Source organism: Bubalus kerabau, chromosome 12, assembly GCF_029407905.1.
Source record: "Bubalus kerabau isolate K-KA32 ecotype Philippines breed swamp buffalo chromosome 12, PCC_UOA_SB_1v2, whole genome shotgun sequence".
In the NCBI taxonomy this organism is placed as follows: Eukaryota; Metazoa; Chordata; class Mammalia; order Artiodactyla; family Bovidae; genus Bubalus; species Bubalus kerabau.
The window spans coordinates 86,107,657-86,132,160 of record NC_073635.1 but is presented as its reverse complement, the minus strand read 5'-3'; the positions used below and the strand labels follow the sequence as shown (position 1 = coordinate 86,132,160).

Genomic DNA, 24,504 nt, shown 5'->3' with positions numbered 1-24,504 from the left:
AGCATACTTGTCGTTTTTCTTTTCTTTGGAGAGGAGATAAATTAGGAGTTTGGGATTACCAGGTACACACTACTGTGTATAAAATGGGTAAATAACAAGGACCCACTGGACAGCACAGGAAACTAATAGCATAATACAATGTTAATGCCCCAGAAAGGAAAAGAATCTGAAAACGAATAGGCACACAGGTATAACGGAATCACTATCCTGTACCCCTAGAAACTAATGCAACGTTGTAAGTTCAGCATACCTCAGCTTTTAAAAGTGTACCAACGCGAAGCACGCATGGATCCTCAAAATTCAGCCTTTACCTGAGCCGTCTTAACACATGGGGAACAGAAGCTTTGTTCTAGGAGGAACATTCTCGACAAGGACACTGTTCAGCTTTGCAGCAACCAAAAGCTGGCTTTAAGTCGGTTTTATGACTGTTGTCACGTTCACTCAGGACAATGAGCTCCCTGCTCCCTGCTTTAGGCTGGGGGCCCCCACCTTGCCCTTGGCTCCCTGCAGGGGCCTCGTCGAAGCCCTGGGCTTCCAGCCAAGGTCAAGGCCATGCAGAGGAGACAGAACGGGCAAGCTTTCCAGGGGTGGCAGGGGTGGGAATGGGGGTGGGAGGGTGGGGGTGGGGGGAAGAGATGGGAAGGAGGGAGGGGTTTGTCTGGGGCCTCAAGAGTGTGCGCTCTCCTTACTGGTTAAACCACATTCGGTGAAGGTACTTGGGTTCTTAAAGTGCAACCATCTAATGGAGGAGGCCCAGCACCTGGCCCTTCCTCCCCTCCCCCGACTCAGCCCACCGTGTGCCTGTCGGCCCTCCTGGGGGCGCCGGGAGGTCAGGTCCAGGGACCAAAGCCCAAGACTCTCTTGCCCCCCGACTTCCGGTGGGTTGACCAATAGGAGGACTGTGCAGTTTTGATGGGGGTAGGAGAGGCAATGGCACCCCACTCCAGTACTCTTGCCTGGAAAATCCCATGGATGGAGGAGCCTGGTAGGCTGCAGTCCACGGGGTTGCTAAAAGTCGGACACGACTGAGGGACTTCACTTTCACTTTTCACTTTCATGCATTGGAGAGGGAAATGGCAACCCAGTATTCTTCCCTGGAGAATCCCAGGGATGGGGGAGCTTGGTGGGCTGCTGTCTATAGGGTCACACAGAGTCGGACACGACTGAAGTGACTTAGCAGCAGCAGCAGCAGGAGCTTGGAGGCAGCCACTGATTTACATCCTTTGTTTCCCGATAGCTGGCTCCTGGAGGAGTTCCGGCCAAGGCTGCAGCTCTGATTCCTGGGAAAGTCCCGGTCTCTACTTCTCAGGGCACTAATCCCATTTGGGAGGACTCCATCCTCATGACCTAATCACCTCCCAAAGGCCCCGCCTCCAAACACCATCCCGCTGGGGACTAAGGGCACAGTTGTATGAATTTTGAAGGGCCACATGGTCAGTCCATAGCATGGAGGCTGAACAGCTGAGATCGAGGTGCCAGCAGAATTGGTTTTTCTGAGTCTCTCACCTCAACGTGCAGATGGCTGCCCTCTACTGCAGCCTCTCTGAGCCTTTTCTCCATGTGCGGGGACCAGTGTTTAGCTCTAGGTGTTGTCTGGGGTGTGGGCTTGAGCCATCATTTTTCTGCTAGGAGACTGGATGGTGTGAGAGCGGGTGACAGGCTCAGGTGTATCAGTGAGAAAACTGATGCGGGTTCTGCTCGGGGACCGGCTGCCATTCCTTCCTGCAAGACCCTTCTGCTGAGATGGGTAAATATCTATTACTATTAATACCTTCCCTCTCTTCACAGTTTCCCCTGCCACTTGCTAATCTTAAATACTGTGGAAATCCTTCTCTTTTGCTAGTCTCCGGGTCCCCAGCTCCCAGACTTTTTCTGGGTCAGTGTCCACGGCCTTGAGCTGCTCCAGTTCAGGCTTTAGGAGTCTGGCTGGGCGGTAGCTACCAGTAGCAATTTCAGTCATCGATGTATCTTATTTTTTAAAGAGGCGATTGCCCTTACTAGCACAGTGAGCAGTTTCAAGCAAAATAAAGGGAAATTCTATGAGTTTCTTTAAGATAAGGCAGATAAGATGGTCTATGGGAGTGGTTTTCAAAAAAGCATCTTGGCAGCGGAGTCTTTTTTTTTTTTTTTTTTGCAAAAGAAATTTTACTTGGAACTTCAGCATGGAAAACAGAGAGTAGGAGGGGTCCCAAGCACCTTCCTGTTTCCTTTCCAGCTCAGGGGTGAAGTCGGGGGAAAGGAGTAGCTCACACAAAGCGACTGACCCCCAGGCCGCACGTGACAGCCACTGGAAGTCGCTGAAGTAAGGGGGTTATTAATGTCTTCGTGGTGGACTGGCCAGGGCAGATTAAGGGTAATGCGAGGTCAGTCTTGGAGAGATGGATAATAATCCATCACTGAGTAGGATAATGAGGTTAAGAGCATCCTTGGTAAGGTTGTGTCTACAAAGTAACAAACTGTCAAAGCGGAACAGATTGAGAAGGGCTAAGGGCAGCCACCTTGCAGGGCTGTGCCTGTATTAGTCAATGAAAGTGGGTACTGAAACGCTTTTTCCCTTTTTACAGGTGCTAAAAATAAAAAAGTTGGAGGTCTGAATTGGCAAGACTTTCATGCTAATAGTTAAATAATTTATTGGTGAAGTAGAAGAGTTAGGGGTGACTCTCATCTCCAATCTGAACCATAGCTGTCCAAGGCCTATTGGCAGGGTGACATCCACAGACACTTTAAGTAACGTTTTGCATTTAGTATATAACTTGAGGACTGTTTATTGAAATACGGATAGGCTTTATTTTTAGAGCAGTTTTCAGTTCAGAGAAAAACTGAATAGGAAGTACAGAGCTTTGCCGAATACCTGCCTCAGTCTCCTTCCCGACCTGGTTTCCTCTATTACTAACATCTTGCACTAGTGGGGTGTTTATTACAGTTGATGGGCCAATATTGATACATTACTATTAACTAAAATACATACAGGCATCTCTTGGTATCTGCTGGGTATTGGTCCCACGATCCTGGAGGATAACAAAATTCAAGATGTTAAACTCTCTAATATAAACAATGTATTATGTGCATATAAGTGCCGAAGAATGGATGCTTTTGAACTGTGGTGTTGGAGAAGACTCTTGAGGGTCCCTTGAACTGCAAGGAGATCCAACCAGTCCATCCTGAATTAAATCAGTCCTGAATATTCATTGGAAGGACTGATGCTGAAGCTGAAACTGCAATACTTTGGCCACCTGATGCGAAGAACTGAGTTATTTGAAAAGACCCTGATGCTGGGAAAGATCGAGTGCAGAGGAGAAGGGGACAACAGAGGATGAGATGGTTGGATGGCATCACTGACTCAATGGACATGAGTTTGAGTAAACTCTGGGAGTTGGTGATGGACAGGGAGGCCTGGCGTGCTGCAGTCCATGGGGTCATAAAGAGTCGGACACGACTGAGTGACTGGACTGAACTGAACCTAATCACAACCTTTCATATACTTTTTTCTTTTTAAAAAACTTTTTGTTTTGTATTGGCGACTAGCCAACTAGCAATGTTGTGATAATTTCAGGTGCACAGTGAAGGGACTCAGCTGCGCATACACATGATCCATTCTTCCCCGAGCTCCCCTCCCATCCAGGCTGCCACACAACGGTAAGCAGAGTTCTCTGGTCCTTGTTTGTTTTCCATTTTATTTTATTTATTTATTTATTTTTAATTTTAATTTTTTGGTTTTGTTTTAATTAATTTTATTTTATTTTTAAACTTTACAATATTGTATTAGTTTTGCCCAACATCGAAATGAATCCGCCACAGGTATACCCGTGTTCCCCATCCTGAACCCTCCTCCCTCCTCCCTCCCCGTACCCTCCCTCTGGGTCGTCCCAGTGCACCAGCCCCAAGCATCCAGTATCGTGCATCGAACCTGGACTGGCAACTCGTTTCGTACATGATATTATACATGTTTTCCATTTTAAATATAGCAGTGTGTACATATCTGTCCCAAACTCCGTAACTATCCATTCCTCCCATCTTTTCCCCTCGGCAACCATAAATTCGTTCTCTAAGGCTGTGAGTCTGTCTCTGTTTTTTAATAACTTCATTTGCATCATTTCTTTTTAGAGTCCATGTCATTTCTCCTCCTCTCCCTGACTTACTTCACTCAGTATGACAATCTCTAGGTCCAACCATGTTGCTGCAAATGGCATTATTTCATTCCTTTTAATGGCTGAGTAGTATTCCATTGTATATATGCATCACATCATATAATTTAAATCATCTCTGCTGCTGCTAAGTCACTTCAGTCGTGTCCGACTCTGTGAGACCCCAGAGACGGCAGCCCACCAGGCTCCCCCGTCCCTGGGATTCTCCAGGCAGAAACGCTGGAGTGGGTTGCCATTTTCTTCTGCAATGCATGAAAGTGAAAGTGAAAGTGAAGTCGCTCAGTCATGTCCAACCCTCAGCGACCCCATGGACTGTAGCCCACCAGGTTCCTCCGTCCATGGGATTTTCCAGGCAAGAGTACTGGAGTGGGTGCCATTGCCTTCTCCAAATCATCTCTAGATTATTTATAATACCTAATACAATGTAAATGCTACATAACTAGTAGCCCAGGTGTGTGGCAAATTCAAATTTTGCTCTTTGGAATTTTTTGGAATTTTCAAAGAAAATATTTTTGGTCTGAGGTTTGTTGGATTGGTGATGTTAGAACCTGAAGATACAGGGAGCTGACCATAGTTTCCATAAAATTCGTCTTTGTGTTGGACATGTTATGAGTGTTGAAAAATGCACAAGAGCATATAGCCATCATTTCAGTCTCATCCAGAATACTTCACTGCCTGAAAAGCCCCTGTGTCTCACCCCTCCATCCTCTGTTTCAACCCCAGAACCCAGGGAAATGCTAATCGGTTTGCTGTCCCCAAAGTTGTGCCATTCCCAGGACGTCATATAGTCAGAATCACACGTCCAGTGTGGTGTTGTTCTGTTGCTAAGCCGTGTCCAACTCTTTGCGACCCCATGGACTGCAGCACGCCAGGCTTCCCCGTCCTTCACCATCTCCTGGAGGTTGCTCAAACTCATGTCCATTGCGTTGGTGATGCCATCCAACCATCTCGTCCTCCCAGAATGTCAGTCACACCCACAGTATGTAGCTTTCTCAGATTGACAGGTTTTCTGCAGTAATATGCGTTTAAGATTCCTCCTGGTCTTCTTGCAGCTTGGTAGATCATTTATTGTTATTGCTAAGTAATAGTCCACTCTCTGCATGGGCCACAGCCTGTGTATCCATTCACCAGGTGAAGTCCATCTTGGTTGCTTCCACATTTGGGCAATTAGGAATAAAACTACTATTCATGTTTACATCTTTATGTGGGCATAAGTTTTCAAGTCCTTGGGGAAAATACCAAGGAGCACAAGTGTTGAATTTTATAGTAAGAGTGTGTTTAATTTTGTAAGAAAACACTGAAGTCTTTTCCAAAGTGGTTATTAACTTTTTGACTTTTTTGTTTTCATTCTTATAGCCCTGATTTCAATCTTTTTGTTAGTCAGATGCTTGCAACATTTATGACTCTTCTATTACTTCTCTTCTCTATGTTTTGCTTTCTAAAAAAAGAGAGAGCTTAGAGAACAGATGTATTTTCAAAATTTTAAAAATAACTAATTTAAGGTAAGGAAAAAGTCCAAATACAAGAATTAAAGTCCCCCCCCCCAACATATATTACTTTCTTAGAGGTATTAATAAATTTTAAGTTAATTTAAATTTAAATTTTTATTGTATTTTTAATACAATATTCGGAGAAGGCAATGGCACTCCACTCCAGTACCCTTGCCTGGAAAATCCCATGGACAGAGAAGCCTGGTAGGCTACAGTCCATGGGATCGCTAAGAGTCAGACATGACTGAGCAACTTTACTTTCACTTTTCACTTTCCTGCATTGGAGAAGGAAATGGCAACCCACTCCAGTGTTCTTGTCTGGAGAATCCCAGGGACGGGGGAGCCTGGTGGGCTGCCGTCTATGGGGTCACATAGAGTCGGACACGACTGAAGTGACTTAGCAGCAGCAGCAATACAATATTTCAAAAGTCCTCTCCAATTTACTTGTATATACTTATTTGTAGTTTTCCCTTTTGCTTTACATCCTTAGCTTAGGAAAGACCAGAATAGTTAAGTTTTTTCAGTTGTTTGTATTTAATACCAAACGAAGCCACTGAGTTAGTTTGGTGGCCTAAACTCAGTCTAGACTTTAGGACTCCAGCTTCATATTTTAGTGCTTTATCAATTAAACTCACTGGTTTCCCAAAAAGGAAGATATGAAAGGTATGTATATGTTTCGTTGCAATGCCCGATTCCAGATCACCATGAAGTTCCATTACAGACTGATAAAGTCTTATCAAGCAGGAAAAACAGAACAACCAGGAAATTTGAATGATGAGATTAGCTGCATATCTGAGGCCATTCCTGACGATTAGCTAAAGCTTTCAAAACTGTTTCCAAGATTGGGGATCACTTCTCCTTGATCAGTGAAAGCGATTTCTGCTCTGCTGCCCGGGGGTGCCTACGTGCCCTGTGGGGCCCAGCAGACCCCAGACCCCAGGAATTGATGGTCTGTGATCTGTCTAAGGCAAAAGGAAAATCTCTTTCGATTTCTGGTGAAACTCAACCTTTGGAGGGCTTCAGGGATTTAAAGGTTGCTCTCTGCTGGAAACAGTTCACATACCTAAGGGAAAAAATGAGAAATTTAATTTTTTTTTCATGGAAACTTTAGACCTGATGGTGATAACACACCAAAAGAATCCAGCTATATGTTCAATCTAGGAAAAATAATTTTAGAAAGTCAATTTTATAATATCAGATCTTGACGAGCTAATTTAGTGAAAAGCCAGGAAGTATGCAACAATTGAGTCACAGAGTTGTGACTTCCAAGTGTCTGATTCCAAGAGACGAAGAGGTGCAGCTCTGAGCTGCATGGTGAGCTTGAGAAAGCCGTCATAATGACTTTCCCATCTGGAAAATGGAGCTGGATAAAGTCCTCTGCTTTTTCATCTTTTTTTAAAAAAAGATTCGGGTATTACTTGTATTTCATATTTCTTGGAATGTAGGTGGCAGTGAGGTTCGTAGGTGAGATGCCCTGAGTGAAACCTCGGGTCCACGGGGGGAAGAGAACCAACTCTTCACCCATTTATTTGCTGTCACTGAGCTAACTGGCCAGTGTCTCAGACCAGAGGATGTGATGGGAACGTCTTGGTGGACAGCCTCCGAATTCTGTGTAAAACCCCACCAATGCTTTCTAAAAAGTGTATTTTGAAGCATGTGGAGGAATGGAATTGCATGACTGTTTTCCCAGGAGGCTGAAGATGGAGTCCCCGTCACAGAGACAGATCTTTGGTGTCCCTCACTTCTGTTTCAGGGAGGCAAAATGCCTGTGCTTTGATTGAGGGTCAAGTGCACACGGCAAATCTCTTTCTGGAGAAGCCCCTTTTGGGTGATTTTCAGGCAGCCTGGGGGTGGAGAGCGGAGGGGACTGAGCAGCGTTTGTTCCCAGGGGCACCCCTGGCTGGAGTTGGGTGCGGGCAGTTTGCAGGCACGTCACACAAAAGGAAAGCCAGGCAGGGCCCATCTCCTTTGATACAGAGTTTGCCACCATTGTTCCAGGTATCCAGAGCTTATTTCCATTTGTATAGAGCGACAATCTGCTTTCTCCTGCCTGTTAAACTGTCACCTAAGGTATTTTTAGAAATATATAATCTAAAGAAGACAGAAGATGAGGCAGGAAATCTTACAGCGGCAACATCTGAACATCCCCCCGCTCCCCCCCGCCTCCCCCCCGCCACTTGAAGAATGTTAATTAAAAGAGAACCTCATTCTGCTTTTAATTGCCAAGCAGCGGTGGATTTTTTTTTTCCCCGACACAAAATTTAAACACCCGGCTTGGGTGTGTAAGCTGTTTGCTCCTTGGCTAGGTGTGTGTCTGATGAAGACTTAAGCCTCCATCACGTGTGGACCGTTTAGGGGAGATTCGCGGCCCCCCACCCCAACTCTCCGTCCCCCACCTCGCTCTGCGCCGCGAGATGTCATGTCAGTATCTTTCTCCCAGATGCCTCCCAGATGCGGAACATGTGGTTGTCAGAGAAACACAAGAACGTATCATTAGATCTTTCATAATTAGGCAGAGCTGATATGTGCCAAAGGTTCAGAGCTTAATCAGAAAGTTCTTATAGAGGCTTCTGCTGGCGATGAATTGGAAACCCAACAAAGGCAATTCTGATGTCTGCCGTGCAGGATAACAAAGGCAAGACAAAGGCAGACGGATTCTGCCTTAAGGTTTCTGTGCGGCTGTGTGTGTTTGTGTGTGTGTGTGTGTGTGTGTGTGTTTTAATTTTTTTTTCTTTTTGTAATCATGTGACTCCAACAGGAGGAGGGGAATTAAAAAGCCCAGCTTGCCCGTGGAAGCCGGGAGTCCCTCCGAGATCCTCCTCCGGTCTCCTTGTGACTGAGTCACTTCGCGGCCAGGTGCTGACTCAGGCAGAGGGCTGTGGGAACCTGATTTCATGGGTCTGGCACGAGCCTCTCCAGGTAGAGCCGGCTTCCCCCGGGGAGCGCCCCGGTTCCCTGAAGTCACAGAGCATCTCTCGGACTCGGAGATAAAAGCCGGGCCGGTGTACCTTGGCAGCCTGGACCGGGGCTGCGGGGGCGGGGAAAGAAAAAAAAGCGAGCGCGCAGCGGCCGCGGCTGTTTTGACAAAGTGCTGTGTGTGTTTTTCTGCCCGCGTATCTGGCAGCGCAGGTGAGACAACGTGCGGCTGCTATCTTGGCTCGCCGCTCGCTCTCAGGCTCCGCTGGGCCAGCCCGGCAAACGTTCCCAGCAAAGCTGTGAAAACAAACGGGCCGATTAGTTGGACAGGCTCCCCGGCTCGGCGGTGCTAACTGCCCTGGCTGCCCTCGCCTCCCAGCCCTTCCCATTCTTTGATTCCGCCGGCCGTTTGCACTTATCAATTAGCACCGCGGGGACCGCGGTCCTCTGCCCCCTCCTTCTCATGGAATCCTGCTGCACCAAGCAGCATCTCTCAGCCGTGGCCCTGAAACGAATGCTGATTCGGAGGTTTTTATCTCCAAACATAATATATAATTCATCATTTTTTTTAAAATAAGGGCAACTTTCATTATTATTGTTATTTTTTAAAAGCAATCCGTGTTCACCCTAGTGTGTGTGTGTGTGTGTGTGTGTGTGTGAGTCACTCAGTTGTGTGCGACTCTTTGCGAGGTCATGGACTATATAGCCCATCAGGCTCCTGTGTCCATGGAATTCTCCAGGCAAGAATACTGGAGTGGGTTGTCATTTCCTTCTCCAGGGGATCTTCCAGACCCAGGGATCGAACCCAGGTCTCCCACATTGCAGGCAGATTCTTTACACTCTGAGCCACCACACCCTAGAGACATGAGCAAATGCAGATACACAGGGGGAGGGGTCTTTAAAGTATGCATATCTGATGCTTAACTTAAGAGTTATTCCATATGACAGGAAGAGTTGTGTATGTTCCATGTCACACTATTTAAACTTAATTCTTTTTTTTCTAAAAATTCTTCTGACTTATCCCATGGCTGATAAGGACCATCGCTTTCCGTTTTTGCTTTTTTTTTTTTTACAGTATAGTTGAGTACCGAAGTATATGTCAATTTCGAAAAGGGCTCTTCAAATTCACTTGACTTTTTTTTGCCTTCTTCTGGCTTGATGTGAGTCAACCAGGGATAAAGGGAAGTTGGGTGTCCCTTTGGAGGTGAAATCAGAGTGAATTAAAAAGAATGATCCCACCATTCTTTAATCAAAAGCTCCAGAGATCATGTTTCTTTTAAAAAAGAAACATCAAGAAATAGGCTTGGAAAATTACTCTCATATTTTCTTGAGCATTTCAGAGCTACAGCACATTTTAAGAGTTGTCATTTGTTCTTAAATATCAGGCCCTGGTATCAGCCTTTTGTCTGCTCCTGTCCTTCAGTGTATCAGGAGGTATTGAGCTTGCCCTTGCTTTGTCTTGAGCAAGCACAAGCTGTCAAATGACTAATGCTCTTGGAATCTCACCAAGGCATTTATCCTGTCTCTGTTGCTATGAGCCCTGTGTTCATTTCACAGTATAGGTATAGGTAATGTATCTAAAGTAAGGCCTTGACCAAAAGGGACTTAGTTGGAGCATCGCAGTTTTGCTTGAAATAATAATAGAATGAACAGGTTGGCCATGTACACTCGGGAAGGTTGTGCACTGCACAAGGCCAGAGCTCAGTTCTCTTCATGTGTGAGAACGAGCTTAAAAACAACAGTGTCTGTGTGTGTGTTTGTAATTAGTCATATGGACTCATTAACTTCAAACAGGGTTAAAACAGTAAAAGAAAAAGACACATCACATAGACAGTGTTTATTCAAACATTTCACAGCAACTGGCAGGGGACACTAGTCCTTTATGGAACTTAAACAATAACAACTTATTTGAAATCACATAATTGACATGAACAGTCTTACCTGTTGACTTTCTTCTCTGCATTATTAAAAAATAGATTATATATTTTAAAAGAAAGGCATCATCAGTTGTTAAAAAAATTAAATTGATAAACAGCTTTTAAAAATAAATATTTCCTGTGATTTCCAGGAACTTCGTTGATTAAAGTCTTCACACGTGCCAGGTCTGGTACTTTAATTTGTTAAATAATAGAGAAAGGAATAGAAGATTTGTTTTTGTCAGAAACTGTGGCTGTTGCCATAAGATGTTAAGGGAAAACCCGAATGAACGTTTTGGCCTACCCAATTAATGTGTGTTAGTTGATTAACCTGAGACATTTAAAAATTAGTAGAGGCCAGAATCAATTAGTAGTGTCAGATTTTGGCCTCTCTCTCTCTTTTTTTTATTTTACTTACTCGTGTCCGTTTTAATTAGAAAATAATACAGTGACATTATTAATTTTACCTGGCAAACTCGATTACTGGTACAACATTGGCATCATAAGAAATGGGACTGGTTTTGCTTTTTTCATAGAGATGGTAAGAATTCTTACAGTCTAAAAGCTGTATTGCCCTTATGATTGTTTTCTAACCATAGATTGTTTAAAAAAGCCCTAAATAATTAATTTTTTGAAGACTATTTGAAAGTAAGACTAAGATTGTCTTATGTCCAAGAAAACTACAGACTGAAATTAAAATAAAAAATCCTTTTATTTTTATTTTACATTACTCTGTTTATTGGCTGATTTTTTATTAACATTTAAAATATAAAGTTAATGTTCTCATTTTCTTAATATTTCTTCAGAAGTTGTGCAGATGACTGCAGATGACATTTTAATTCATTGCACATATTGACAGGTATTTGATGTTAGACTGTCTAAGATGAAGATAAAACATTTTTTAAAATATATGTAAGTTAAGGGGATGTCCCTTGATGTCCAGTGGTTATGACTCTGGGCTTCCAATGCAGGGGGCTCACGTTCAATCCCTGGTTGGGGAACAAAGATCCCACGTGTCATGTGGACTAATCAAAAAAAAAAAAAAAATTACTACAACTAGAAAAAATATATATATGTGTAAGTTAAGAAGAATTTACATCAGACAAAATTTGAGTTAAATATTTCCATCAAGCTTGTTTCAATGAAACCAGCCTAGGTATTACTTTTTACTAAACTGTTTTTTTTTTTTTTTAATAGTTTTGAATTCTTCTCAACTTAGCCTTTTATTCTTTCTTCCATCTAGATCAAACACTGTATTAAAACAAAGAAGTGAAAGCCTCTTTATTTCCTTCTTTTCCCATCATGGGTTCTGCTTGTTCACTAAATATGTTGATGGCACTAAGTTCATATATAAATGAAAGACAGTGAGTAACAGTAGAATACACACATCATGCATGTTAACAAAGTAACTTTAACACCTGGTGTTTAATTAAGTGCAGCTTATCACTGTGATTGTTATTAAAGCCTCAATACTTACGTGCCTGATACATGCATAAGACACCTATTAAGTTTGTTCCAAGAGGTGGTGGGGAATGGTATGCCATTTGTTCAAACAAATCCGCACATTAACTGCTTCAGCATAATTTCCTTTTCAAGGCAGAGGTTGAATGTGAGGTTTAATTACCTTCCAACAAAAGGCACAAGACACCAACTTCTAAAATCCAGGTATGGACTTTCCTAAGCTAATAATTAGTTATGCTCCTAAATGAAGGCAGAATTTGAATCTGAACATTTTTGATACCAGTTCTTTTAATTACTCTTTTATTTTTATGAGTCTTTAAAGCTAGAGTTTAGGTAGAACAGAAAATCTTTTCTTGATTTTTTAAATCACATGCATGACCTTTATAAAGAAGGGTCAGGAATTAGGATTCCTGGGTAACTCAGTATTTGTGTTGAACTGCTTCTTGGTCATCATTCCCAGTACTTAGCGCCGGCTTGGTTTTTATAGGCAAAGGCAAAGCTTGCCTAGGTTTCAGTGACTGATTGAAGCAGATATCATACATATTTCTCAAGAATGCTCATAATTACCTATTTTTCTTGGCAAAAGTAACACGGCTTTTGAATGTGTTACATTTTCAAAGACTATTTTTCTTTTTTTTTTGAGGGGTATAAAACATAATTCATTACTTTAAAATGTATTTACTAATTTTACAAAGTAACTTCTTAAATTGGGGCCAGGACAAAGTCTCTGGTTATCAATGAGTATTATTTTTTAGAAGAGCCATCCTTTTGTTGCATTTTCCCTGTTTTAGTTTGAGAGCAATACCTGAGGGTCACTGAATGCAAATTGCATTGCCTTCACTTAAATAAAGTTTAGAGCATTTTCAAAACAATTGTTTTACTAAGAGAAATGATAGCTACAATATTCGAACAGTTGAGACCTAGTGGGCGACTAACCTTTTTATGCTGTGGGTTGATTTTCACCATGAATTAAATTAAAATAGTAACGGGGTGGTGAAAATTATTAGATTGGTCCACTAAAAGAATTTCATTTAAGATGGTTTCTTCTTTTAGCTATACGTACAGTATCAGGCAAATTGTATAGGAATTTTTGTTTGATTTTACTTTTTCCAAAAGTGGAGTTTGTAAATAAAGAGCAAAGCTTTTCTCAGGTTTTTACCAGTAGTCACGGCAGGTTTTAAAATATATCTGTTGCAAATGTAGACTCTATAAATGTCTCTCAAATTTTAAGGTGTGTAGTTTTGCCAGGGACACACGTACACTTGTAGTGTTACTTCTGGGTCATCTGGTCATATTTTATAGGCTCAAAAAAGACATTTCCAAGGGGAATATACTATAAACTTATGAAAAGAGTCCTTCAGAAATTATCTCTTCCCAAAAAGTAAAATTCCAGATTTCAGGAAACGGCAAGCAATAGCAGCTGCAAAAAACATTCAGGTTGAAATTGTGATCACTTTTCTATGAAGACGAACTTAAAAGTAACGTGGAGGTCATGAGCAGATCCACTGGGCTGTATTTGGAAAACTGCTTTTCCTGTTAACAGGCCAGTAGTTCTTCACCAGGTGGATTAATCTGCCTCCTTGGCTCTTCTTCCATTATAATATTTAGAAGATTTTTTTCCCCTCCTCATAAAATTGGCACAGTTTTAAAGAAGAAAATGCAGTCCTAAGAAATTAAATTTTCTTTTTAATTTACTTTGTTTAGATTTGCATGTTTCTTACAAACCTCCCAGTGTCTGCCAAGTTTCATCTCCTGAAGTCAGGGCTGGGATGGTGGCCCAGCAGGGACCCAGCGGCCTGTGACTTCCCCAGGATATATTAGGACAGCCAGCCTTTGGAAAAATAAAAACAGTCTTATTTATAGTGAGGAAACCCTTGCTATTTCCTTGTCTCTGGATGCCAAGTATTTTATAGGATTTCTCCCTTTACAAATCAAAAGCAGCGTTTTAACCTGAGAAATCCTATAAACTCATGGCTGACTCCACATCTTCTATGAGTCTGTTTTTCTTTATCTAGTGTTAAATTTTTATGGTCTTGGGTGATAACTTTAAAGACCTATCTTGAAATCGAATTTTCGTTTTTCTGATTTGCTCTCGTAAGAGGAAATGCCATGTCTTTCCTTTTTCACTTGTGAAAAAGAAGAAGAAGAACAAAAACAAACCTTCTGCAGGTCCCAGAGCTGAGAGAGGTCTGCTGCTCTGGCTACACCCAAGTGCCTGATCAGATTAGGAAACCCTCAGAGAGCTCAGTCTCACTGAGGCTGGAAATTCTAAAATGACAGTTGGATGTTTAGGTTTTGAGATTGAAAGATGACTGATGCTAAATGCTGATTCAGGAACAGCTACTGTGTTTTCACTTCCTGGGTTTGAAACATGAGTTTGAGCAAACTCTGGGAGATAGTCAAGGACAGACTAGCCTTGCTGCTGCATGCAGTCCATGGGGTGGCAAAGAGTTGGACACAGCTTAGCGACAGAACAACAAGAACTGTGCTTCCACTTCTCAGGTTTAGAACAGCCAAGGTTTAGACACTGAATACTGAGTGACCACTGGGCAGGGTTCTGGAGGGAATTGAAGATGTGACTGCAGCTAACCCTGGAAGCTTTTCTTATCTTGATTTCACGTCAGGAGAGCAGTATCTGGCTTATACAGCCAGGATCTGGGGGCTGCGGGTTTACTTGCCCGGCTCTATCTTTATTTCTTGTACCTAGATATCAATTGCCTCTAAACTGGGGGAATAAAAAAAAAAGGTTGCAATTCCCTTTGATAAGGGGATTTTGGACCTCCAGCTCTAGTATATAGGCGCTAGATAGACATCTGCTCCTGGGAGTTGCCTGGGGGAATAGATAATGGGAAAAATCTACATGGAAAGCAAAAGGCTATGTTTAAAGTCAATAGGATAAGTGGAATTGAATCAGGAAAGTCAGCATCTAAATCAATTTAGCCTTCCTACTCTTTTTTATTTGCCAGTAGGGATGGTGAGCTGCTGTCTTGCCTACGTGTACAGAGCAGAGTCCGGCTGTACGTCTGTCTCATCTCTTAGTGATCAAAGTGGACTCCAACACCAGTTTATGGTAGAAGCAGATTTATGTTCCCAAGAGCTCTATATTCCTTCAGGCTCCTCCTAATTTTTTGACCTTCAAAGCCCGTGTTAAGTCTGAAAATGTTAAACCACTTGTGTCTGGCCCCTGGTCTTCCCAGGTGGGAACCTGGGTATAGAACTGCCTGCCAACACAAGAGACCAAGAAACTAGGGTTCAAGCCCTGGGTCGGGAAGATTCCCGGAAGAAGGAAATGGCAACTCACTCCAGTATTCTTACCTGGAACATTCCATGGACAGAGGAGCCTGAAGGGCTACAGTCCGTGGAGTCGCAAAGAGGCAGACACGACTGAGCACGCACGCACACATCTGGTGTCTACTGCATTGCTTTAGCCACGTGAGAGCTGTGTGATCTTGGATAAAATCCTTAACCTCTCCATGCCATTCTCCTCTAGGAAAAGGAGAGAATGATGCACACACCTCACAGGGCTGTTGGAAGGCTTACATATGTCACTGTATACAAAGCACTTAAAACAATGCATGGAATGTTGCACGTCCTCTTTGTGTATAGAACATCTTGCTTTATCCTCACTTGCCCTGGGAGGTTAGAAGCATTCTTTCTTATCTTCTGCCTTAGCCTGGGGTCCTTTAAAAGCAAAAGTGAAGTCGCTCAGTCGTGTCTGAATCTTTGTGACCCCATGGACAGTAGCCTACCAGGCTCCTCTGTCCATTGGATTTTCCAGGCAAGAGTACTGGAGTGGGCTGCCATTTCCTTCTCCAGGGGATCTTCCCAACCCAGGTTCTCCTGCATTAAAGACAGACACTTTACTGTCTGAGCCACCAGGGAAGCCTTTGTTTAAAAGCAAACCCTGTGGCCAATAAATAATCCCTGAAAGGAAAGGATTGGGGAGGGAAACAAGGAAGGAGGGAGAATCAGTATAAGGTCATCTGGGTGTGATTCCACGGGGCCTTTTGAAAAGGCTCGGGAAGTGCATCCAAGATCTGTCTACTTGGGGAGCAGAAGAGAGGAAGATTTATCCATCAGCTTCCATCCTCCCATCAGTCAGGGCTGGTCACTGCCATACTCCTCCCATTTATACAAGCTTGAGTATGTCCTGTGGGCACCATCCGTAGAGATGCCAAGGACACTCTGACCCAAGTCTGTCCTGAGTGGCTGCCCTTGTACCTCCTCAGAGCTGGTGGGTGCTGAGCCCAGCTGTTCTCTCCAGCAGTGACGGAGTAAGGGGTGGGGAAGAGAGTATATGGAGTCACATAAAAGTGTCTAACACATCCCCATTTTATAGATATGGAAACCGAGTGTCTCAGAGTAACTGAGGCCACCTGGCTATTAACTCACAGAACCGGGTTTCATGATTCCAAACCCTGGCTTTTTCCATTCTGTCATATAATCTCCGTCTGAGCCCCCAGGGAAGCCCATAAAAATATCCTTGTGTGTGTGGAGTCACTTCAGTTGTGTCTGACTCTGCTGCAGACTCCTCTGTCCATGGGGATTCTCCAGGAAAGAATCCTGGAGTGGGTAGCCATGCCCCCCTCCAGGGGATCTTCCCCACCCAGGGACTGAACCTGAGTCTTATGTCTCCTGCACTGGCAGGCAGGTTCTTCACACCTGGGAAGCCCATGTAATCTCTAATCCTTAGCAAGTCTTCTCCACTATGCTTTCTTTCTTTTTTCCCCCTCCATTATGCTTAAGGATGTATTCATTTCTGCTTAAAAGTATAATTTTTGCACACTTTTAGATGATTGGGTTAAAAAGTAGTAACATGATTGAAAAATGCTTGAGATTAAAACAGGAAGCATTTTTATATTGGGGAGAAATTCAAATGCCAAATTGTAACACATCATGAACATCTCCAAATTTTCTTTAACTCCTTTTAATTTCTGTTGAGCTTTCATTTTCTAAAATGATATTCTGTTTAGTAGAGATGAAATGAAATTCAATGAAAAATGGGAATGTTGCCAGTGGTAAAATTTTAACCCGAAATTACAATTACTAAAAAAATTTCTTTTTTGTTCTCGCTCTCCATTCTTTGCCCTAAGTAAGGTATATATGTTTTCCTAGGCTACTAGGGGCTGTGATATTTCTCAGGGAAATGATCTAATTATGACACCATTTTCAAAAGACATGTACCAGGGACTTCTCTGGTGGTCCAGTAGGTAAGATTCTGAGCTCCCAGTGTGAGGGGCTCTGGGTTTGATCCCTAACCAAAACTAGTTGTGGAGTCTAAAAACTAGACCCCACAAGCTGCAACTAAGGCCTGGTACAGTAAAAAAAAAAAAAAAAAAAAAAAAAAAAAAGACATGGCTTTGTTCTTGAGCAGGCCAGGATAATCTGTGATTTTATTGTAGTTAAATATGCAATATCTTTGATCATATATGTAATTTGAGTACTGTTTAAGACACGACTGGCATTAGATGGAGCCTATTATTTCTCCTCAAAACTTACAAATGAGACGTCTCTAGAATTATAAATATTAGTCTCTGACTTAGACAAGTAAATAAGAATACAAGTCTTGATCAGATCCATTAATTTATCTGTTCTAAAAATCCGTGTGGTGAGCTCAGTGCTGGCGAGAGAAAGATGAAAGATGTTCTCGCCCTCTCGATGTTCCCTGTGCCTTTGAGAAGTTAGATGACACTGAGTAGATATGGAGATCATCATTTCTGGAGTATTATAATAGTTTATTTTTTTTTGCCTGATCTTTCTACCACTCACCTGCCTTTATTGCTGTCCCTACCTGCCTTTACGCTCTCCCCTGCTCCCAGCTACTGCGCACACCTACCGATTATTCTGTTCCCCTACTCTGTCCTACGAATCTGTTTGAATCTGCTGCCAGGAAGGTCTTTTCCCTTTCGAGTTTCCCCTGCCACTTCCTTGAGAGGAAGTGTACAGCTCCTCCCCAGACTCAGGATGAAGGCTCTAGACGCTGGGCTTCCTGTCCGGTTGCAGGTCTTCCAGACCTGAACTATTGGTGCCTTCCCATTCAGGCCTCTCTGCCTTCACATTTCTGCTTCTGAGTGTATTCGAACAGGGGGTGTGTTTGCTGATTTTGCCGTGAAATGAAGACTTCCGCTTCGCTACTGGTTTTGATTTTACTGAGTCTTTGTGTAGTTTCCTCATGTTTCTTTTTCTGAAATTCGTTCATTCATTCATTTTATCTTTGACTGTCTCGGGTCTTCCTTCCTGCAAGCGCGCCTTCTCTAGCTGCTGGCGGGAAGCGGCTCCTCTTCGTCGCCATCGGGGGCTTTTCATGGCGGTGGTTTCTCTTGCTGCGGAGCTCGGGTTCCAGGCCCCAGGCTCCTTTGGTTGCAGCACGCAGGCTCGGGAGTTGTGGCCTGAGGGTTCTAGAGTGTGAGGCGCTGGAGTGTGAGCACGGTGGTTGTGACGCCTAGCTTTGGTTGCTCTGCGGCACGCGGGATCTTCCCTGACCAGGGATTGAACCTGCGCCCCCTCCTCTGGCAAGCGGATTCTTATCCACTGTAACGCCGGGGAAGTCCCTCACCTTTCTTTTGTTTGGGGTTATTGAACTTACGGGTATGTGTGTTGAACTTGGATATGTGAATTTATATAGTTTTCATCAAATATCAAATGATTAAAAAAAAACTCATTATTTGTTTGATATTACTGTAGTGTGTGTGTGTGTGCACGCGCTTGCTCAGTCACTAAGTCCTTTCTGACTCTGTGCGACCCCATGGACTGTAGCCCTCCAGGCTCCTCTGTCCATGGGATTCTCCAGGCAAGGATACTGGAGTGGGTTGCCATGTCCTTCTCCAGGGGATCTTCTGGGAGCACGGAAGGAACCCAGGTCTCCTGCGTTGGCAGGTGGATCTTTACCACTGAGCCACCTGGGAAGCCCAGAGTAGCCATTCTTCTTTTTACCATCACCTTTCTACCATGATTCTTTTGATAGAATCAGCACAGTATCTTTCTCATCCATTTACTTTTAACCTACTTAATGTTTTATATTTAAGGCGAAGTTTTGTTGAAGGCAGCGTATAGTGAGAACTTGCTTTTTTTGCTCTATTTTGACAACTACCGCATTTAATTGATGCATTCAGACCATGTATATTTAAAGTAGTTATGATTGTGTTTAAATCTGCTACCTTAACTTTGTTTTGTATTTGTCTTATCTGTTCCTTGTTTTCTTTTCTTTCATTTCCTGCCTTCTTTTGGGTCAATTTGTGTTTTTGGTGATTCCATATTATCTCCTTTTTGACTTAGCAACTAATGTGCTGCTGTGATTTGTTGGGGTGGTTGATTTATGTCCTATAATGTAATTTAAACTTGTAACAATCCTCGTTAATAGTGTAAGAATCTTGTAACCATAAATTTCCACTTATTGCATCTCAATTTTGTGCTATTATTAAAAGATGTTTTATTTATGCATTCATTATAACTCCCTCAAACCGTTTTATTATTTTTTGTTTTAAACAGTCTTTTAAGAGATTTAAATAGTTTCTTGTTTCATTACTTTAGAGATACTGTTCCATTATCTTCTGACATTGCTTTCAGTGAGTAATCTATTATCGTTCTCATCTCTGTTTATCTGGGCATAGTATGTCTCTTTTCTCTACCTTTTAAGAATTTCTCTTTTTCCCTGGTTTTGGGCGATTTGATTTTGACATGTCTCTGTGTAGTACTCTCCAAGTTTGAATTGCTTGGGGCTTGTTAAACTTCTTGGATGTGTGCGCATACAATTTTCAGTACATTTGGAAAGCTTTTTGGCTATTACTTCAATTTTTTAAAATTCTCCTCCTTCTCCCGTGTCTTTATGAGGCCCACAGTTACACTTACATTAGGACTGCTGGAACCGCCCTGTAGCTGAGTAGACACTCTATCCTGAGCACCCTCAGCACCTTCAGACTTACCCAGCTTTGTCTCCTCAACTCACCGAGTTCTTCAGACTCCGCCTGGGTTGATCCCCTGCACGGACTCAGCCCGGCAACTTTCTCCAGGCAGTCGCTGCAGCAGCCATGGGACGCAGCCCATTAGCGTCGTCTGCCACTGTTACTCGTCGCCTAATGTCTAAGGTCTTGAAAAATCATCACTTCATGTATAACTTTCTGGTTGACTAGTCGTTTCAGTTGAGAGGATAAATGCAGTTTCTGTCCGTCTAATTTGAACTTTCACTTTTCCTACACCTACTATATACTTACACCTAAATTGTAATCTTGAAACCAGCAAATAATCAAATATTTATCGTTTGGAATACTTACCCTGTGTGGAAGAGAATTAAGGGAGATTGTGGCTGAAAAATTAAGTAGAAATAAGGTCAAATTCCAGCTTTAAGTTCCCAACTGCTATTTTTTAGACATTCCAGTATTCAGTGATGAAACACTGAAAGATTTTGGCCAGAAAGTGATGGAAGTTTTGCTGATAAATACAGCCTAAGGCCGAGACACACCATAACATCATTAGTGAGGCACTCTAGACAGCCTGTCTAGGTATGAATCTTGGTTCTACCATATAATAACAGTGCAACCTGATTAAGTAACTTTTACTTATCTCACTTCCCTCAGGAACTTCCCAGGTTACTCAGTGGTAAAGAATCCACCTGCCAATGCAGGAGATGTAGGAGATACAGGCTCAGTCCCTGGGTCAGGAAGATCCCTGGAGAAGGAAATGGAAACACGCTGCAGTGTTCTTGCCTGGAGAATCCCATGGACAGAGGAGCCTGGTGGGTACAGTCCCTGGGGTCACAAAGAGTCAGACACGACTGATTTAGTTTGGTACAGCATAGCCCACATGGTTCCCTCAGGCTTAAAATAGAGTTCAGTTTGGTTCAGTTGCTCAGTTGTGTCCTACTCTTTGCGACCCCAAGGACTGCAGCACGCTAGGCCTCCAGGTCCATCACCAACTCCCAGAGCTTGCTCAAATTCATGTCCTTCGAGTCAGTGAAGCCATCCAACCATCTCATCCCCTGTCGTCCCCTTCTCCTGCCTTCAATCTCTCCCAGCATCAGGGTCTTTTCCAGTGAGTCTGCTCTTCACATTCGGTGGCCAAAGTATTGGAGTTTCAGCTTCAAAATCAGTCCTTCCAATGAGTATTCAGGACTGATTTCCTTTAGGATTGACTGGTTTGATAAAATAGGGTAATTGTGAGCATTGTATGAGCTTGTGTTTGTGAAATATGCAGATAAATGCCTGGCACACAGCTAATGGCTACGGCTGTGGATGTGGATTTTTCCATAAGAGGTCCAGATGTGATGCTCAGAAGGGCAGGAGAAGCAGTTGTGTATCCCAGGAGAGGAGCCCAGGCTGAGAAATACTTATCTATGAGATGACCCTGTGAAAATGATAGCTGGAAAGGTGGGGTAGAGAGAAGATGGCCCTAGAATGACTTGTCAGGAATGAGATGGAAGCGTTCAGGAGACATAGAGAAGCACACGTGAATTAAAGAGGAGAATCAGGACCACGCAAGGTGACATAATTCCTGGGAAACAGGAGTGTCAAGAAGCAAGGAGTCTATAGACTTAGGGAAGAGAAAAAGACACAGTGTGCGAAGGATCCTTGGTGATCTTCAAGGAAATCATTTCAGCCAAGTCTTAAGTATCAGAACTGATTGCAGTGGGCATGGAAGGATGGTGAAATCACAGAGCGTTTGCATAGCCTGTTTCTCAAAAGATTTTGTGCTGATTAGATAACATCGGGAAAGCAGATTGAAGGTTGAGTTTGGTGAAGTCAAAAATTCCCTTTCCGCCCCGCCCCGGCATCACAATTTTACAAGGACAGATTGGAGACAGAATGTCTAACAAAAGAATTTCTGACCTCAGAGCAGGCTGGGGAGGGAGGTTCTCTTTGGCAGTGGTGGTTTTTCAGCATTCTTGTATTACCTGACACCTAGGGCCTCTCAGTGCCTGCCATCTGTGTTTATATTTGCAACACTTTGTTGCCTATTTACTTTTGCGTCAGATTCACCTGGTGAGCTTGTTAAAATGAAGATTCCGGGGCCTTCCTTTAGAGATTGCATTTCAATAGGTCTGGGGTGAGGTCCACGAATCTGCATATAAAAATGTTTTATGCAGGTTTTGAATCAGCAATACAGTCACATGGCCCCAAAGGTGCAAAGTGATGAGAGTGAGATCCTTCTTTCCCACACGTGTTCCTCAGCCACTCAGTCCCTCTATTCCAAAGCATTTATTTAGCAGGTTCCTTTGTAACCCTCAGGGAATTTCAAAACCACACTTGCCCTTCGTTGTTCTTGTCTTTAACAAATGGAGAGACTTGAGCTTAAATATAATCACAGGGTTGGAGCTGTTAGCTGAGGGAGAGAGTCTGAACAATGCATGTGCGAAAACAGCAGTCGCTGAACTTATACACATGATCGATGGTTGGTGTGAAGGGTAAGCAAACCTCCCCTCTTTGGACTTCTCATTTGCAAACTGCAAATTGCAAACCTGTCTGCCAATGCAGGAGACATGGGTTCGATCTTCGGGTTTGGGAAGATCCCCTGGAGAAGGAAATGGCAACCCACTCAAGTATTCTTGCCTGCAGAATGCCATGGACAGAGGAGCCTGGTGGGCTACAGTTCATAGGGTCATTGCAAAGAGTTGGACATGACTGAGTGACTGAACAACAATAAAAATAAGACCTGGAAATATATGGTCTTCACTTACTGGCTTCCTGACTACATCAGCTTCAGTGGTAGAAATCTTTTTTTTTTTTTTTAAATGATAGCTGCTTATATATTTATTTATTTCCATTGAGGCATGTGAGGCTTCCCAGGTGTCTCAGTGGTAAAGAATCTGCCTGCCGGTGCAAGAGATGTGGGTTCAGTTCCTGGGTCAGGAAGATCCCCGGGAGTAGGAAATGGCAACCCACTCTAGTATTCTTGCTTGGAAAATTCCATGGACAGAGGAACCTGGCGAGTTACAGTTCATGGAGTCACGAAGCGTCAGACACGGCTGAACGACAGAGCACACATGTGGGAACTTAAGTTGCTCCAGGTGATATCTAGCTCCCTGACCAGGGATTGAACTCAGGCCTGCTGCATTGGGAGTGCAGAGTCTTAACCACTGGACCACCAGGGAAGCCCTTTATAATTAAAATAAAAAATTTTTTTTCTTTATTATGGGAATCAATCACTTTTAAGGTCTTTATTGACTTTCCTGCCTGTTTCTGTTTTATGTTTTGGGTTTTTGGCCAAGTGGCATGTGGGGTCTTATCTCTCTGACAGGGACTGAACCTTCACCCCTTCCATTGGAAGGCCAAGTCTTAACCACCAGATTGCCAGGGAAGTCCTCAGTGGTAGTAATCTTGAATGTGTGTGAGAGACCATAGTCAATTGCATGTATGATTCTTCTTCTTTTTTTAATTTTTCTGATGAAGCATCACTGATTTACAATGTTGTGTACATGTATGTTTTTTCTTGCTTACTCACTTTCTATTTTTTAATATCAACATTACTAGACTGAAAAGTGATTAGACACATGCCCCTCTGGTTCTCTGAAAACATGAACTCTATACATCTTTCGTGATTTCCTTTGGATGTCAGGCCATCTGCTGTCACTGAATTCAAAAGATATGACTTCACAACGTGAAAAATATTTCAATAAATAAAGACCAGCACATGCTGCTGAATTCCCCTTGGTTCTGTCGTGTTCTGTTTATCTACCCCACCCTCTGCATTTTAAATAATGCTTCTGTCAACATTGTGAGTGTTCAAGTTTCACTATTATCTAAGAGAAAATGACCCTCTTACTAATAAGACTCTCCAGTTCTCAGCATATTTTTGGTGAAAGATGGCTATAAATATACAATGATGATAAAGAGTGAAGATTCTGGGTAGTTTTGTGGAGTTCTACTTTGGGCAAGAGAGTTACATTTTAAAAAACATTTCTTGTTCTTTAAAGTTATTTTAAAAACAGTAGTAATTTTGGAAAGTCCAACTCAAGTGGCTTAGAATGAACATTTCTTCTTGACTCATTTAAAGTCTCATGCAAAAGCTCAGAATGCAACCATCCCAATTAAAAAATATTCCCACTGAGCTAGTACTAAACTCAAGGTACATGGGGGATGGTGGTGCAGATTCACAGAAGGGATCTTTGAAATGAGCTGGATATAGATTCAGGCTGAAAACTGTCCTGTAAAATCTTAACAATGACTGGATGTTTCAGGGGGAAAAAAGAAAGGAATGAGGTGAAAGATTATAATAACACTAAGAAGGAAAAAAAATCCAATTCCATTAAGTATTCTTTCAAAGGTTTATCCTTTTAAATTATCTTGAAGATAATTAGTTTGTGAACACTGTGGTTATGGATGTGGGTTTTTTCCCCCCACCAATAGGAAAGACTGAAAGCAGGAGGAGAAGGGAATGACAAAGGATGAGATGGTTGGATGGCATCACTGACTCAGTGGACATGAGTTTGAGCAAGCTCTGGGAGTTGGTGATGGACAGGGAAGCCTGGCGTGGTGCAGTCCATGGGGTAGCAAAGAATTGGACACGACTGAGCCACTGAACTGAACTGAATCAATATTAGGTTAATTTATATTTGAAAATCTGTTAATGTCCTTTAAGGGATGG

At 42.8% G+C, this 24,504-nt stretch overlaps 2 long non-coding RNA genes across 4 annotated transcripts; one reads left to right on the top strand and one right to left on the bottom strand.

The window, feature by feature from the left end:
• Window positions 1-1,405: 1,405 nt before the first annotated feature.
• On the top strand, window positions 1,406-23,933 carry LOC129624197 (uncharacterized). Of its 3 annotated transcripts, none has more exons than XR_008700815.1 (3): window positions 1,406-1,747; window positions 3,554-3,636; window positions 23,391-23,933. It is a non-coding gene; the product is annotated as an uncharacterized LOC129624197 (long non-coding RNA). The 3 variants fall into 3 exon arrangements; XR_008700814.1 differs by lacking the exon at window positions 23,391-23,933 and adding an exon at window positions 19,759-20,498; XR_008700816.1 differs by lacking the exon at window positions 23,391-23,933 and adding an exon at window positions 3,767-4,033.
• Window positions 10,659-15,381, bottom strand: LOC129624198 (uncharacterized). The gene is made up of 3 exons (XR_008700817.1): window positions 15,244-15,381; window positions 13,654-13,759; window positions 10,659-11,492 (listed from the first exon to the last, which is right to left on the bottom strand). It is a non-coding gene; the product is annotated as an uncharacterized LOC129624198 (long non-coding RNA).
• Window positions 23,934-24,504: the final 571 nt, after the last annotated feature.